The sequence below is a fragment of the Homalodisca vitripennis genome, chromosome 7, assembly GCF_021130785.1.
Source record: "Homalodisca vitripennis isolate AUS2020 chromosome 7, UT_GWSS_2.1, whole genome shotgun sequence".
Lineage (NCBI taxonomy): Eukaryota > Metazoa > Arthropoda > Insecta > Hemiptera > Cicadellidae > Homalodisca > Homalodisca vitripennis.
Window position 1 is genome coordinate 33,123,127 of NC_060213.1, and position 18,598 is coordinate 33,141,724.

Genomic DNA, 18,598 nt, shown 5'->3' on the forward strand with positions numbered 1-18,598 from the left:
TGTCCAGAGTCCGATTCTGTTTTCCAATACATCAAAGTTACATTTGTGAAAAGGTTCTAGAAACCTGAAACATCCATTTACGAAGACACTTAGAGAGTAAAGTAAATTCTGGGAGATACCAAAGGGTTGTAATTTTCATAAGTTGCCCTAAATTTCCAGACATTACATTATGTTATGAATTTTACTAATTTCACATTAATGGTTTTAGAGGTCATGGATTTAGGCTTTAAATATAGGAAGATTGATGAAGCTAAGAGCTTCCCAGTATTGGAATTCCAACAGGCATTAATTTTCAAATGACTGGATGCTTCCAAATGCCACAAACTTTGAGTGATCAAAAAAGGGAGAACAGATGCTTCCAAAGCTTCCACACTCCGAAAGCTTCTGAAGAATGAAAGATTCAATAGTTAAGGTTCTTCAAGGGGTCAAAAGTTCCTGCAAAAAGATGGTCATGAGAAACAAGAAGTTCTCGTAGATTGAGAGCAAGAAGATGTCTGATTATAGAGTATACAATTTCCCGAACAACTTAATTAGAGTTATTTAAAAATATAATATTAAAATGGAGGGTATGTGGGGAACCATCGGCATAATCTTAGAAAGTTCTAGTTAGTGTGTGTCTCAAAATATTTCGCATATTATTTAATGTTTAATGAAATAGACTACGTAATAATAATGTTCAAAATATAAAACAGGATAACTTTAGGCCGAATAAATTCTCCTACACTTGACATTTTAATTCTCTAAGGAAGTGAGAAACTTTCGAAAGTGAGTAGATTCCTTATTTCTGCCGAGTTATTTTACTCAGAAAAACTTGTATAACCTCTACAAGCTTGATAAGTACTGGGTTACAGAGCATAGTGACACGGTATATTTACCGTGTGTAGGTACCTAAGACTTAGCATCTGATACATGTTATTCTAAAAGGACAGAATGTCTCATGAGTTTTGTGTCAAACATCGACAAATATCCTGGATGCAATAACAAAGGAGAATAAGGTTTATCAACACAGCTGTAAATGGTGTGATGGATTGTATTGGTATTCATAGAAACAAATTCAGATGAGTAAATCATTTTACTGCTCGTTTTACAGTATTTTTTATAGTAATAACTGTATATAGAAAATGTTAGAAATACAATAAGACAATTTATTTAAAGTTGATACGATATGCTGAATAACGAGAGGTATTAATTACAACCAAACACGTGATGAGAATTAAATTGCGTTATACTGTAATCTCTTGTTGTAAAGTACCTGAGTGGTTCAAACAAAGGCGGCATTTTATAAACAAAACTAAAATTGACTTTTAAATTGCCTGATTACAGAACACTTTGACAACAAAGGACTCTCTTGATATATGTCCGTCATGGCGTTATTTACAATATTTAGGCTAGCTTTAATTTATTAAATTATAATGAGTATTATTAATACTACGTAGATAGGTACGTACAATATTTTCTAATAATTTAACCAATTAGAAAAACCATAATTAAAAAAGAAAAAGCGACAAATATTCACATAGTTTTAACGTTCAGTATACTAACATTTACTGGATTTTAAAACCTGCCTTGTTATTACATCAATCTTAAATGTATTTAGATAAGTTAATCAGTTATAACTAGATATAATAGCACTGGATTATTAATTTAAGTTAATAAATAAAACAAAACTGACAGTAATAACTAATGTGAAGATTAATGAAAATAAAACACACACACACACGCACACATTCTTACAAAAATAATTGGAAAAATATTCATAAATAACTAGAGATATATTATACAAATTTAGCTTTACATATTATTTTAGTTAAATGTATGATAAATTTTTTTTGTTACCACTAATTTTTAAAAATGCAGTACTAAAAATCAAGTAGTATATGTATTTATAGTGTTTTAATAATCAATCATTCATCAAATAAAAACTATTATTGCGTTGCATTGTTATTGTGTTATACTTGAACTTTTACTTTAAATGTATATACAATTATTATAACACGATGGAATATATTACTACACGAAACGTGGCATCCTACTTTAATAATAATTTAATTATAAGGTTCATAAATTTGTATTTAGTGTGTTTAATATAGTAGTAGATATATTCTATTTTTTAACATATGAAATGTATAGTATTTTGAAATTTATATTCTTTCTGAAAAGTAAGTTCGTGGGGGAAAGAAAGTATACCTAGTGTTTACTCTCGACACGAGATATTTACAACTTTTCACTTCAGATATGTTTGTCTTTTAAGAGATTTGTGACATTTTACATCCTTCTGAAGTAAAAAATACATACATTTTATCAATATTACTATTTATTCTTCATTGTTTGTAGAGTAAAATTAAGGATTTATAAATATTACTTTGCTTCCAAATGATAGTATATACTACTCGTGGTGATTCTGTACCAAACACCGGCTTTTGCAGTATTGTGGTAACACTTTCAGTACAATTACCTTTTGGTTGAACGCAATGAAATATTATTGTCAAATTAGTCGTTCAGTTTGTTTGTCTGTCCTTGTATAAACACCTGTCACAAGCATAAGTTAGTTGGCTGTGTAAACTGTGCTTTTACATTTTGTTGGAAGTAACTAAAACATCATAAGTGTAATGTAATTTTGTAATTTCTATGTGATCCACGGAAATGGTCATATGTTTGATTAAACTTGCCACAGAAGATTTTATAAAGAAACACAGCCTGTAAAATGAATAAAATACCTTGACGAGTATAACTTTTATAAATTTTAACACATTTAGGCACTATAGTTTAGAATAGTGTATAAGCTATATACAGTTTTCACAATACTGAATATAACTAAAAATTACAGTGAAAAAGGGTTCGTGTGAGGATGAGAAACTTGACACTGCAACCAGAGATCGCAGAACCTCACAAATATACAATCCTGTAATACATACAATAAATATAGCCAATGAAATATAGCATATACAATCAAGAACTGACCTTGATGAGTATATAATAATGTTTACCAATTAGTGTAACTAAGATTTGTCCATTCTAGTCTGAAACTGTTTTTCACATTTCTAGATACTTTTTTATACAACGTGTGAAATTTCCACGCCCAAATCGAGATTCGAACACACGTTCCTATGGTGCTAAATATATAAATATTTGTATATAAATATTTGAAGTAACTGGACTCTATGAGATTTCAAAACTAATTAGTTAAGGAATATTAATCGAAAACCGAATTGCGTAGAACTATAAGAGCATTATATATGAATTATGAATATAATTTTATATTATGTTGCTGGTAATTGCTGTAAATACATTTTTAAGCCAGGCTATGAATGTTTATTATGAAAGTTCTATTTACATACAAGTATGTATGTATAATGACCAATTTTTAGTTAGTGTATACTATCCACGTAAAATACCATATGTTTTGAATTATTTTAAGGTTTTTTAAGAATGCCTTAAACGTACATCACATCCATCTATCTCCATGTTAAAAATTTAAAATATATGATGGGTAAATAGTTGGATCATACACGTCATGTATTTGATATAGTTTGCCATATATATTTCTAATCATTCAGAATAAAATTAATTTTCCTGTTTTCAATTCTCAACATTAACTTTTATTGTACTTTTCTTTATTTATTGTGAACCACAAAAGTAAAGAAAGCTGTTAGTTTGGAGTGTTTCAATGTAACCTCTGACGTTGATTGAATACTCTCCTCTCTAACCCATCACCTACTCTGTCTCACATTTGTTCCGAATGTTATTGTTCTATTTATTACCTATGGTCAGTGTTAAATTGCGGCACATACCTTCTATTTCTCAATAATGTAAATGTCCTTTATATCAGTTAAATTTATATTACATAAGACTTTAACTCAATAAATGTCCAAATATTGAAACTTTCTCCACAGATAAGTGGAGCGACGTTTTATTTATAATTTGGAAAGAAGCAAATTAAGCACAGTTTAACCACGTATTGCTGTATAACATAACTGACATTACCAGTAGTGTAAACAATACGATGTATTGGAAAGAAACAGAAGAATACACAGTACCCTCAGTACCAACCTCTGTTTAGCCAACTCATGGAAGAGTTGTGGAGAATTTCTACTGCCTTGGAGCTCTGGAGGTAATTTTATTGCATAATTTTAGTTCATACGGTTACCTCCGATTAATCTAAATACGGTTCCAAGAAAGTAGGCCTGCACCTTATATCATTTTATGTTACTATATGTTAAATCATAAATTTAAAGATATCAATACCGGTCACACAATCTGGTGACAATACTTGAAGCAAAGTCCAGTTGCTCAAAGTACTACTTATTATGCAGACAGTATTTTGTCTGAACATATCCTTGTGAATTTATAAAGTAATATTACTTCTTTTTCCAAAATAGATATAATTTTGAAACACTGAAGATGTACGTGCGATATTTTTCGCAAGTATTGTTTGTCCGTTTAGGTATTCTGCAAGAAGAAATTCCTAACACGAAAATTAACTTTGAAGCAATATTTCCAAGTTACTATACGTAACTGCACTGTATCTCTTGAGTAGCTGTCTATTTTAACGGACCCTTTAGATACGCTAATGTAACCTTTGCCATGTAATGAGTATTATTATTATGTAGATGACTATTTCTGGTAGTTCTTTTTTTATGCAAAGATCCAACTATATAGTAATGCAACACATCTTTTGCATGTCCATATCGCAAAATTGATACTGTACAATAGAGCTCAATCACTACAAAATTTTTCATACCGAAAAGATCAATAATGCAATTAGACTAACCTAATCTAATTATTACAAATTGGATTGATATGCCCGGTAAAGCAACGAAACGAACTGTTTTGAGTAATAGGTAAATCAATTTGAACATTTATTAGATTGTCTTCTTCAAAAATTAAATTAACAGATTCATTAACAAATACTGCCACCTAGCCTCCTCAAAACCTTTTTATTTTGCATTTTAGAGACAGTAAGAATAAAATAAAGGGCATTATAAATAAGCAAGTGCCACTTGGTTCTTCCGCTAATCAGTAAATACCAAAAAATGGTCCCATTATATAGGAGTATTTCGAATCTATAAGAAAGAAGTATTAAATAAATACATTCCAACGTATATAGAAAGTTTTTTTGACAAACTCCGTTGATGACATAACTTTTTTACTATTAAATCACCATCAGGTCAAAGATACCGTGACAACGGAATCGAGGCTTAAACTAACTCGTATATCAATGACTAGGTCAGTATATTGCTCTTGAGTAACTAAGCATTTTTCAGTAATGCCCGAGACGAAAGAAAAACAATTAAATCTATAAAAAGTAGCACAACTTTAAATTAATTAAGCAATTCTAAAATACGGGCAAAATTGTACCTACATAAAAAGTGCTTTTTCAATGGTAATGAAGTTTAGTCTAGTATATTTAAAGTTTTTGACCTAGTTTTAATTATTAGCCGCATATTTTATTTTATATTAACAAATATTATTCAACACTCAGTACAAGACGGTTGTATTAAGCAATCTTAGAAAATCTTAGAAAAGTTATCTTAGAAAATTGATGGGGCTTCTGCTTGGATTTGGAAACCTAAACTAATTGTTTGATCGCTTTGAGATACTGGACTCTGTTGTGGTCCTAAGTGGTTCAAATCTATCTTGCCCTTTAGCTTCCAGCTATACCGTCTGTCGGGACTGGATGAATAATTTCTCATTCAGGGCAATGATACGACTGTATTACTACCACCAAGTTGCAATGCTACTGGCAACTTTCTCGCAGTTCAGTTTATTATTCTTATTCTGCTTAACTAGTTTGAAGAATAAGTATGTTTTATAATTGATTCAGTCAATGATACTTAACATTTAAATGGTTTTTTTAATAGATTTAAACTGCAATCATGTATTAACCTTCAATTGGTTACCATTCTTTAGTCTCATATTTTTCTTTCCGAAATGGTTTCGCTTCTCATATGTTTCACCATTTGAGAATTAATTTTACTACGTTATGAGTTTACGAATAACAAAATGAATAAGTTGTAAAAATTCTAAAATGAAGAATATACTGTAAAAATATATAAGCGCAATATTTTGTGTAAACTAACCAGCATCTAATAAAACGACGCACGACAGACCACTGCCATATTTTCATTCACAACAAACTTTTTTGAACCACTGAAGTTTTAACTGTTTTATTACATAGACTATGGCATTTAAATGTTAAACGTAGTGTTACAATTTCCAGCTCAATCTTCGGTGTTAGTCGAGCCATGACTTTTGCAGATTCCTGTGCAATACTTAATGATCAATCTTTCCAGTGCAATTGTTTAATCAAACTCTGTACATGGTATTTTCCTACTTTAAAAGCTTTCATTTACTAATATGATTTAGTTGCTATATGATTCAGAAATGATTTAATTGTCATATAAAAATATTTTCTTTAATAAATACGTATTAATTTACCTAAATAAATTAACAATACTACATTATTAAAATGTACTATTATACCTTATAACTATGTTTATAAAAACCTATCTATGACACCATATTTGTCGTATTCGTAAAAGGTTTTGTATTATTTATACCTTCTCGACCAACGGCTAAAACGCTCGGCAATTGATTGGTTAAAACGGCCTCAGATACTTTCATTCACTTGGTGTTATTGAATACTTCATTACATAAGATTGTAAAAGATTAACTAAAGTTTTCCAAAACGCCACATACCAATTGAAATATGATTTTTTTAAACTATATCATTATTATTACTGTATTTATAATAAATTTATATCGACGATTTTAAGTTTGCTTAAATTATAATACAGTTTTCAACTATTGGCCACAAAAATTACCAAACAACAACAATTAAATTGTAAATCAAACCTATTTCAACATACTGATTTTTGTCAAATCTTGATGGTTTCAAAATAATATACTAATATATTTTTGGTAATTGAATATAAGCCCAATTTCATCATGATATTGGATCAGCTATTTTGTTTATTAATTAATTGTATTGTAATTGTTCAATTCAATTCAATAATTTGTTGTATTTATCTAAAATATTCTCACCGAAGAGTACAAACTATGCACCTAAACCAATAAATAAAACAATAAAAATATTACTGATTAAAACTATTTTAAAATTGACTTTTTGACGTGACAACGTCTTAAATTAGGTTGCGGCTCGGAGTCACTCATGAAAAAGTGTAACGCCCGGTAACGTTACGATGCCCGTCCAGTGGGTCCGCCGCACGGGATCCGCACGGGATAAAGCAGGTAACTGTGGGTCCGCCGCACGGGATAAAGCAGATAACTATGTTTATTCGTGAAAATGTGGAGTGCTAAGATTCGTCATTTACAACAACTACTACAATAAAGGTAAATAATTGTACACTGATATTTCATTATCGTAAACTATGATTGATTGATTAATTGTTAGATTGACACAAAAGTTGAGAAACTGAGTTTATAGGTTATGTCATACTATTGACAAATGTTGATAGTGTTAAGTAAATTATTAGTTTAAATCACTCTGCAATCAATCGTAATTCAGTCGATTGAGAAGAAACAGCGCGTATTGCTAGTCAAACATTTAAAATAACAAATTATAACCTCTAACCTGTCATAACAGTGCGACCAAACAAACGAACTAAACCGACCAATCACCACGCGCGGAGTTAGAATTTAACTGTGTTTAGCAAGAATTTCAAATTCCAATTTCAGTAAATGTTTTATTCAACTTTACCATTTACAATAACAAATTTTAATTAATTTCAAATTATGTACAATGTTTTAGTAAACAAAATATATTTCTATAGTTAAAATTTGTGCAATTCTTATTTTCATTCAATTCCTTGTTCCTATTGTGCTATTTAATAATATTCATATCAATAAATATTCTACCGAGAAAAAGACGTTGTCACGTAAAATCTTCGCCCGTAAAACCGACTTTACAGGCAACCATAATTTTTTTGCTTTTAATGATAGTTATGGCCTAATTACAAATTTGTTTTTTGTTCAATACTTGTTCGATATCTTTAAATAATTTTTATAAAATTATCTAGTTTACTGAAGCTTTATTAACGTAAAACGTTTGGTTGAGGCATATCTGTTGGCACTTAAACATGTGCCATATATCTGTCCCAACACAATTAGGAATTCGTAGCATATTCAGGATCAACATAAGATTGAAATTGTTTGAATGTGCTCCTATATAAAAAGAGAGGACAATATTATAGTAGTACGGGAACATCCATATTATTGTCCATTCAAAATAAAATTGATGTCATTGTTATACTGATGGAATAAAGATGTTCATAATTCAGCGTAATGAAATTTAAAAAAAGAATGCTCAACAACTTTTTATGTAGGAAAACCAACGTCATATATTTACTATACAAATTTTAATATTTTAAATGCTTTTAAGTTGACAAAAATACATACTTTGTCAAACAGTAATAAAATTGTTTTATCTATATGTAAACATATTCCTTTTGAACAAGTCGAAAACATATATATATATATATATATATACATATATATGTATGTATGTGTGTGTGTGTGTGTGTGTGTGTGTGTGTGTGTGTGTGTGTGTGTGTGTGTGTGTGTGTGTGTGTGCAATGTTGATCTAAAACAAGTTTTATCATGATTTCTCGCAGAGCCAGTGTGCCATAAAATTTGAATTACACGTAAAAGAACGTTTGTTCAAACATCCGGGAAGGAACTCGTTAAAGAAAAGCGAGAGAACATATTCCCAGTTTTAATGTTCTCATATCCTGTTCTGAAAGTAAACGGAACTGAAGTTGTTAACATTTTGTCTGCTATACTTAAGTCTGTTAATTAAATTTATTCGTTAAATATACAATCTTTTGTACTCAAATACTAGTACAGATTAAACTAATTCTAATCCTTAAATTAATTATTTAAAATTGGAAGAAAATTATAGAATTTATTTTATTAATTGATTTAAAGTGTAGTTTTAGAACACTCAAGCGTACGTATTACCTTTAAAATACCTCGAATTCCTTATAGGTTATCATTAAATACAGTGCTTTTTGTGTGGCTTCACTTTACAATTAAGAAGAAACAGCTAATCATTTACAACTTCTTCTTAATCCATAAATGGTTAATAGTGCTGATAAAAAAGGATAAAATATAGTGTTAAAGGCACAATCTATTTCTCGACATATTCTCCTTGCAAGGCCACACACTTGGTCCAGCGAGTTTGCAATTTATTAAACCTATCGTTAATGTAGGCTTTATCGAACTCTGCAAAATAGTCTGTCACAGTGGCGGATACTTTCTCATTCGCTGAAAATTTCTTCCTGCCAAGCCAAATTTTGGAAATAAGAAGAGTTCACTCGGAGCCATTTCTGGTGAATAGGGTGGTTTAGAAACCAATTCGAACCCCAAGTTGACCACTTTTGTCATTACGATAGCTTCTGTGTGGGCTAGCTTATTGTGAAACAGAACCTTCATCCTTGCCAATCTTGGGCGTTTTTTAATGAGTTCCTGTTTCAAAAGATCCAGCAGGGCAGCATAGTAGGGTCCAGTTATGGATTTGCCTTTATCCAATTAATCTATAAGGACTATAACCTGGGAATCCTGTGCCTATGGAGTGTAATGATTATGAGTGTTTCATCCACAGTTATGAATCCGTGCAAAACATCCTGTGTATTGCGCTTGAGAAGTGTGAGGTTCTGAGTATAAATGTTCTTCTTTCGTTTCTGTTTTTGGTCCATAGTAAGCAGGCGCAGCAACCATCTTGCATAGAGCTTCTTCATGGCCAGTGTTTCATGGAGGATGCAATGAACTCGTTCAGTTGAGGTGCCTAAAATGTTAGCTATCTCTCGAACTTTTAGTCTTCGATCTTTCATTTCAATATGACCTTGTGTGCTGGCTTTAACGGGCCGACAGAAGACGACCGATAAACTCATTGATCCAAAAGTAAATGGTCTTCAATATTTGTGCAGAAGCTACATGGGCGTGTAGTCTAACACGGATTTGATCTATGCAGCTTTCCAACCCTTCAATTAAAAATGTTTTTTGACCACGTGAAATTCGTTTTTCTCTATTCTAAGGAAATAACTACACAGTTACCACTTCAGCTGGCTGTCAACAATCACCTTATAACAGCTTCATTGAGAAACGTGCTGTTATATCTATGGAAATATCAGGCTTATCAGCAACAGTGCAAGTTCCAAATATTTCCCGCTCTTTTATACAGATTTACCAGACTTATTAAACCACCCTAGTAAATGAATGTTATTTATATTTAGTTTATACTTCACAAAACAGTAAATATTTATCTGGTTTTGTTTTTTAATAAGGTTTCGTAAAAATTACTCATATTATTATAATTTTTAATTGGACTACTTAAAGAAATAAAAATACATATCAAATCAAATCAAATCATTTCTTTATTGCTTTTTAAGACAATATATAACATTGTATAGCAGTCGTCATATATTCAAACAGCAAAATACTCTACACACTCACACACAGTCAGACTTACATTTCACTCATTCACACTAATTCACACTATCTTTGGATTCAGATTTTAAATTTTGGTAATTTAAGATATTTTTAGATATCCCAGCGACTCATCATAAACTCCTCTAGCGAATTAAAATGCTTTTGACACCAACAGGCATTTGAGACGAGTTTTGAATTGGATTTGATTAGTTGCATTTTTTACACTTTCAGGGAGCTTGTTGATTAAGCCGACGCCAACCTGATGCGGTAAATGCTGAGATACCGCCAGTCTATGACTATGGACTCTAAAGTTGTCCCCCTGGCTCTAGTTTCATACTGATGAAAGTCCCTGCCCCGGACTAGAGTGCACTTCGATTGACAGTACAGGATCACATGAAACATATAGAGACAGGGCAATGTCAGCAAACCCAGCTCCCTAAAAGAGTCCCTACACGACTCTCTGTAATTCAACTTTGCAATAATTCTAATTGCCTTTTTTTGAAGCCTGAAAACGCGTTCCATCTTGTGTTTAGCAGCACAGCCCCCCCACAGTCTCAAGCCATACGCAAAGTGCGGATATATGAGACCGAAATATGCCGTCATTAAGACTTCAGGGAAACAGTAATTTAGCTAGGCTTCGCAAGCAAATATGCCAGAAGTAATTCTAGCACATATATTGTTAACGTGGTCGTCCCAGGTCAGACCTTGATCAATGTACATCCCCAGGAATTTCGTGGATCCAGTTTCCTCTAAAAGGACATCGTCCACAAATACAGCAGGTTGCCTTGCAAATTCCCTTGGTCTCAGGCAGAAATTGATGACATTTGAGTTTGATTGGTTCGTTTTCCAAATTCCTGTCAGTAAAATACTGAATGCATGAAGTCAGTTCCACAAATGATGTGATTTCCAAATCTTGTGTAGTTTTTCCTTTGAAGCAAAGAGTCGTGTCGTCGGCATACTGAATCAGATCACCCATGCTGGATCACTGAGTTAAGTCTACAGACGTAAACCAAAAAAAGAATAGGCCCAAGAATAGAACCCTGAGGGACAACCGTTGGCTATTTTAAATTTTACTAGAGATGACATTCGAAATCTGCACGCATTGATCTCGATTCTTAAGATAAGAAGCAAGCCACGCGTTTTAGAAGACCCCGAACGCCCACATTTTTTTTACTGGTGCAACAGTGTTTCATGATGCACACAGTCAAATGCTTTGGATAGGTCAAGAAATATGCTGAGCACTTGTTCTCAGCCTTTCCAAGCCATCAACAACATTGTTCAAAAGACTGTTTACTGCGTCAATTGTTGATCTTTTTTTTCCTGAAGCCAAATTGTTCAGGATTTAGTTTTTTCATTGCTTTCTAGAAAGCTTTCAAGTCTTTCACAGAAAACCTTTTCAAAAATATTGCTGAAAACTGGAAGAATTGAAATTGGACGATAATTGCTGGTTTTGCAAGGATCGTCTTTTTATTTAAATCGGTATAACTTTAGCTGTTTTCAGTAGACATGGAAATGTTGCAGATTCAAATGAAAAATTTATCAATTTTGTGAGTGTGGCCTCAAAATGTACCTAAAGCAACGTTTGAGTAACCAAACTGACATCCCGTTAGCGTCACACGATTTCTTTGAATTCAACCCCTGTACGACACGAGCTAACTCCTCCACACACACAGGGGCCCAGAGCCATGGATGCAACCGGTTCCCTAACACCAATTTCATGATATCGAGGTTTCTGAAATTGACGAATCAGTTGAGGCCACAGAAGAAAAATAATTATTAAACACGTTGGCAACTTGCAACTGATCATCAATTACGCGTTCATTAATTTTGATTGATATAGACTCAAGGTTTTCGGTCCAAGTTTGATTTTTGTGCCGATTCATTGATTATTTTCCATGCAGTTTAGAAAAGTTTTCACAATTTCTCAGTGCTCTATTGACGTCATGAGCTTTAGCAGCTTGAATGACTTTCTATAGACCCTTCGATATGATCTGTAAAATGTTTTAAAATTTTCGTTTTGTGTTTGGACAAATATTGAGTGAAAAAATTTGAATTTATCTCTGGAAATAGAATCCCTTTAGTTAACCAGGAATTATTTTTGGGTTTGAAATTGTTTTTGGTTTTTTTAAAAGGACACGAAACGTCTAAATAATAAATGAAACGGTCATTGAAAGCTTGATACATGTCATTGACATTCTCAAAAGCTGTTCAAAAAAGCTCCAGGTTTCGTTTTTTTAATAAATTGTTCAAATTGGATATGTTTTGGAAATTGAAAAGCTCTTTTAATTTTAAAAGATGATTTTTGAGTTTCTATTTTACATCCATGTATCACAACCCTCCTGCGCAAAGTGATCGGAGACAGCCGTATTCAAAACAGAGACCGTGACGTTAGGAATGTTTGTAATGACGTTGTCGATGGCAGTACTCGTCATAGCAGTCACTGTGTTGGGGAGTTCACGGACCAATTTAGATTAAATGAGCTTAAAACATCCCGCAGCCGCTGGGTCAGGGGGTCGGTGGGATCCAAAACGTTGATATTTAGATCGCCAATTATAGTAAATTTCGATGAGTTTTAAGAAAAGACCATTTATAAGATTTTCGAGGTTTGTAAAAAAAAGATTCGGCACATCCATTGGGTGATCTATACAACCCTACGATTGATATTTTTCCAAGAGAGTTAGATATGATCTTAACACCACTGGCCTCAAAGTTTAGATCGGTAATGTGATTAATTTTGAAATTTTCAAACTTCAATGGTGCTTTCACGAAAATTGCCACACCGCCCCCTTTAAAGTGCGTTCGAACAAAAATTTGATGCCAATTCATAATTTTGAATTTTGAAAAAATTTATTGTTTCAGTTCTGAAACCGTGTTCCGAGACAACAAATACATCAGGGTTGAGTTCGTCACACATGAGCATTAGCTCATCTATTTTATTGGTTGCACATTGGGCGTTTTGATGTACCAATATAAACTTTTCAGTTTGTTTTAAATTAGAAAACTTTTGAAATTTTTGAGTTGGGTATTTTTCTAAATTTTTAACTGGATCCAAAAGTTTATCCTAACCTTTCTTTAAACAAGAGTCGACAATTGAGTTTTTTTGGTTAGGAGAGCGTCCATTTTCATTTTCCCTTTCAGTGAAGGTTCCTGCTACGGCGTCAGCGTAGGTGTCAAAATTTCCGGGACGAACTACTGGATGATGTGGAGTGTTGTCCGTGCATGGAGTGTCTAGAGAGGGCACTTGAATGGGAGAAAGAGAGCTAGATGATTGGAAGGGGGTGGAGATTGGTGATGACTGCAGTTTGTTTGGAGATGTTGAATCAGGATTATATTTTATATAGGAGAGGGAGGGGATTTAGAAAACGGCAAACGACCCACTTCCACCAACATCTCACCAACAGTCCGGCCAGAAATCCGCTTGCCCGACAACCTCAGATGCAGACCATGGCGAGTGAACCAGCGCCTTTCTATGCTGTTGATGTTTAGCAGCTGGGCTCCCTCGCATCTGGCACATAGCTCCTCGATATAATGGTTCACGGCGGTGGTTGTCTGGTTCACTATATGGTCGACTGGGATGTCGTGTCTTTGAGGGATATTAATAGTACTTTAAGCGAATACGAAGAATACTTTTACTGTAGGATAGATAATGCAAAGAGATGGGGACGTTTGTATTATTTACTGTACGTGACTAGAAAGCATATAGTTACTTATATGTATAACAATACCAAAAGGCAATCTTGTAGTTACTAGCTTTCCACTTATTTTTTGGCAATGAAAATAACCTTATGAGGTAAATTATTTTTGCTTGAGTAAGAAAATCATATTATAGTGACAAGATTTATGCAATAAAAACATAACCTTGCAGGATAAAAATAGTTTTAATTATAAGATATACCACGAAACCCTTCAGTTTATGATCATGAATATTTACAGCTTCACTAGCAACTTTATTTCACAGCAAGTATTAAGTTACAACCGCGCTGAACGCACTTTATCATCGTCTGTGTTATAGACGAAGAATATGAGTCTAGTACCAAATACTGACTCTAGTTAACTAAAAAAACGTAGTTTACGTAGAGAAGAAAATATACGGTTAATTTAATTTATAGTACGTATAAAAACTACATTTATAGTTTGTTCGTCACCCACATTTTGAATATCTTTAGAGTTACATAACTCCGAATTCCAGGAGTGAAATCTGTTTTAGACGCTGGACTAACCATAAGTTAAACTGGAGCTAAACTTAATATTTATATAGAATAAACCTCTTCTACTATAGATATTTCATGTGTGTAACACTCGGTTGCCCCACCGTGCTTTGGTGTCATGTATAACATGTTTTAGTGTAATAATTGCGCACCTGATGTGACAATGAGAATGCGTCATCATTTGTATTACAGTATTTTGAAACCTATTTTTGGATCCGATGTCGAAACAACGAAAAAGAATCCTTTCAAATGTTCTTCGTTTTTAACTTTTTGCTATATCTTCAGATTCCCATGAGAATTTCTTGTGCATATTCGACAATGTTCTTCAAGGCCATCAGGAAGGAGAATTGAGTATACCGTGACAGGCTTAAGCGATATATATGGTAAATGTGTCTGTATATTGAGCCTACAAGTGGATATAGGTTACAATACACCAAGAGTATGAAATAGGACTTTTCACATTACAATACTCTATATATAACTATAAATCTTTACGACGTTTTATAATAATATTAGTAAACAATTTTATTCTGATTAACAATAAGAAAACATAAGTATGGAATTGTTTTAAGAATGTAAACCGTAATTTAAAATCAAACAATGGTACCACAGAACTCTCTAACAATGAATATTTATCAACAATGAATATTTAGAATTAAAAGAACAATTTATACTGTTGAATATGTTCAGTCCAGTATTGAATGAGCGGTGTTAAAGTTTCCTCAACAATTTTATTGCAGCTTTTTTATGGTGTCACTAGAGTTTCTTTAGCATTTCATAATACAATTTTGTACTCTTTTAATAAAAAAGTTTAAGATAAGTTTTTAGCATATTTATTTTAATAACGTAACTTTAAACTTTAATTTTTATTTGTTTTTGATCAAAAACCTAATTCCTTCAACATATAAGGATATTAATCAGAACCCACCAGTTTAATATTATAATCAGCTGTTTACAGGAGCTGGCACATAGGTAACAGAGTTACACTAGGCCGCTTATTATTTATGATACCGCTTTTTTAACTGGGTATCGTTTCATTTGTAATCAAACTTGTTATAACTCTTAGTCGTTTGTTGTTTTTTAGGGTTTTTACCAGTAAATGTTTTAAGAAGCCATCATTTGGAAATAAGGCTTATCAAAATTTTGTTCTGTAATTAGGCATTTCAGTTGGAAAGATATACCAAATTTCAACTTATTACAACAAGACACTGTGAAATTACAAATACAAAATGGTGATGGTATTTAAATTATTCAACTATCGAACGCATAAATATTAAATTTCTGTTTATTTTAGTCCTAGAATAATATCTTAAAAGTTCGGTGGAGAGTTCTTGAACACCATTTCTTTTCATAACTTTGATCAACACGTCAATTGTAAAAGAATACCTGAAACCTATTTCATAATAATTGCAATCATTGTAGAACAAGCTAAATAAAATCGAGTCTTTTTATTTATTAAAAAATTTAATACAAGTAAAATTATTAAGAATATATTCAATATGTTACAAATTAAAACAAAAGGAAATGTATTTAAAACTGTTTTAATATACCCAACTAAACAAATGGGTAGTTACCATAATAAGCATCATCTGGAATTTCGTTATATTGTAATCTCCTGTTGTACATTAGCTGAGTTCAAAGGCAGCATTTTATGAACTAAAAACACCTTAACTTTTAAATTACTTCATTACTGAACGCTTTGACAACAAAGAGTTCTCTTGATATGATATGTTCATCGTAACTTTATTTATATCTCTTCATTTGTAATAATTTAGCCGTATTTTCTAGTTATTTAGTGTTTAAACTTTTTATATAAATTCTATTATTTTAGTTTATAATTTTTACGTACAATATTAAATAAACGTAATAATGCTAACAGAGTTTTAACCTATACTCAATTACTGACCATTAATCAAAACTAAATTTTTTAACAACAATATTAAAAGTAAATTAAGAAGCTTTATCAATTATATCTTGTCCTGTGTGATCTATTGTAGTGATTGATATAGATTGAGTGTAATGATGAAGCTTAACCAATGATGAAAATGGAGAATATATAAAAAGAAAACATCTATGTAGTTTTGGTATAAAATTTGTCTACTTAAAAACTTTTCTTTGAGAATTAATGGGGAAAAGCCATATAATTACACATTTCCTCTACTCCCTCAACTCCTATATATAATTTTACACTTCGCATCTCAAGTTGTGTTATCTAATTACTATTTAGCAGTCATGTTGGAATTTTACAGTATTTAAATAGAACGCTTCAAATAAAAATGCTATACCTTTTATTTTGCACAGGAAAGTTTCAAAATTTCAACACTCTAATGCTAACATAAATTTATACTTGGTAACTTATAAAAATCTGTAAACTTTTAAAATTATTGAAAGCCTCAAATATATTTTCCAGCTTTATTGTTTTCCCAATTAAAAGTTAGGGAAATTCAAAAACAAATTAGGTTTAGTTTTTTAACTGAATTTATAGAGGGATAATTCTAGCTTTGATAGAATTCAACTACCACACAAACATTAAGTCATTTTTTAAATATTTCAATCATTCATGAAAACTCAAGTAAAGCCAGCTACAACAGTTTTGACAGCTGCGGATATTTCTAACCTTCTGCAATAATTATTAAATATTGTCTCATTAACCTTAAGAGAGATTTTACTTTTCGTGTTTGGTTAAGGGATGACGAAATGTCGATTTTTACTTGAACTAATGGCCAGAGATATTTCTAGTTAAATAAAGCTTTCCCCAGAATTTCTTAGGTTATTTCCTTATTCAAGTCTGTGTGCCTGTGTTCCTTGAGGAAGATTTGCAACTTGAGAAACAATACGTAATAAGTTATTGAGACGTGATATAGAAATAACACTATCCTTTCATTCATGGATCATTTCACCATTCATGTTAGTGTTTCATTTTATGTATTTCGAGTACTAAATGTGGAATCCATCTTTACTAGTGAGATAGGACAGAGGGTTGATATTGGCATCTAGTTAAAATATTAACACCATTGTAGGTAAAGGATGATTCATGTGCGAGGGTCATTTAATAATTAAAGTGTCAAATAGGTCTTGAGAGGAAACAATTTATTTTCACGAAACCACACTTTTACTATTTTTCAACATAATACTTATGCATTTGCTTTAATAGACCATAAGCTTTTTCATACAATCTGCAAAAAACTCTTTATCTTGGTGTTTGAGTCAATTTCCCACAAACTACTTGACGTCCTCGTTATCCTGGAACCTCTTTCCACGCAATGCCTCCTTCAGTGGAGCAAACAAGTGGAAATCATTTGGTGCTAAATCAGAACTGTAAGGGGGATAAGGGTAGTACTTCTCATCCCGTTATGTTAACGGTATCTCTGGTTAGTTGAGCAGTATGAGGAGGTACATTGAGTTGTTGGAGAATAAAACCTCTCCTCTGAGATCCACGAAGTTCGTCTCTCATGGCTGACTTCACTATGTTCAAAAGCATATCCGAGTTAATTGTAAGCTGCTCTTCAAAATAATCACAAAAATCCGGACCTTCAGCATCCCAAATATCGTCAACATGATTTTTCTTGCTCATACTTGAGTTTAAGCCTTTCCTAAAAGATGAGCTGACGTGCTTTCATTCCGTGGTTTGCCTTTTTGATTCAGGCTCATAATAGTGAACCCAAGTTTCATCAAATGTTAAAATTTTGTTCAATATGCTCGTGGTTTGCCTTATTGATTCAGGCTCATAATAGTGAACCCAAGTTTCGTCACATGATTTGTTGAAGAAGTGCTCACCTTCACTTTCGTAACGTTCCTGTAGCTCTGTGCACACTCTCAAATTTGTTTCATTGTGTAGGCGTGTCACACTCCTTTGGCACATATCTTGCACATGTTTTGCGGTACTTCAACTTGTTTTCGATAGTTTTATGCACTGTACATATACTCACATAGATTGTTTC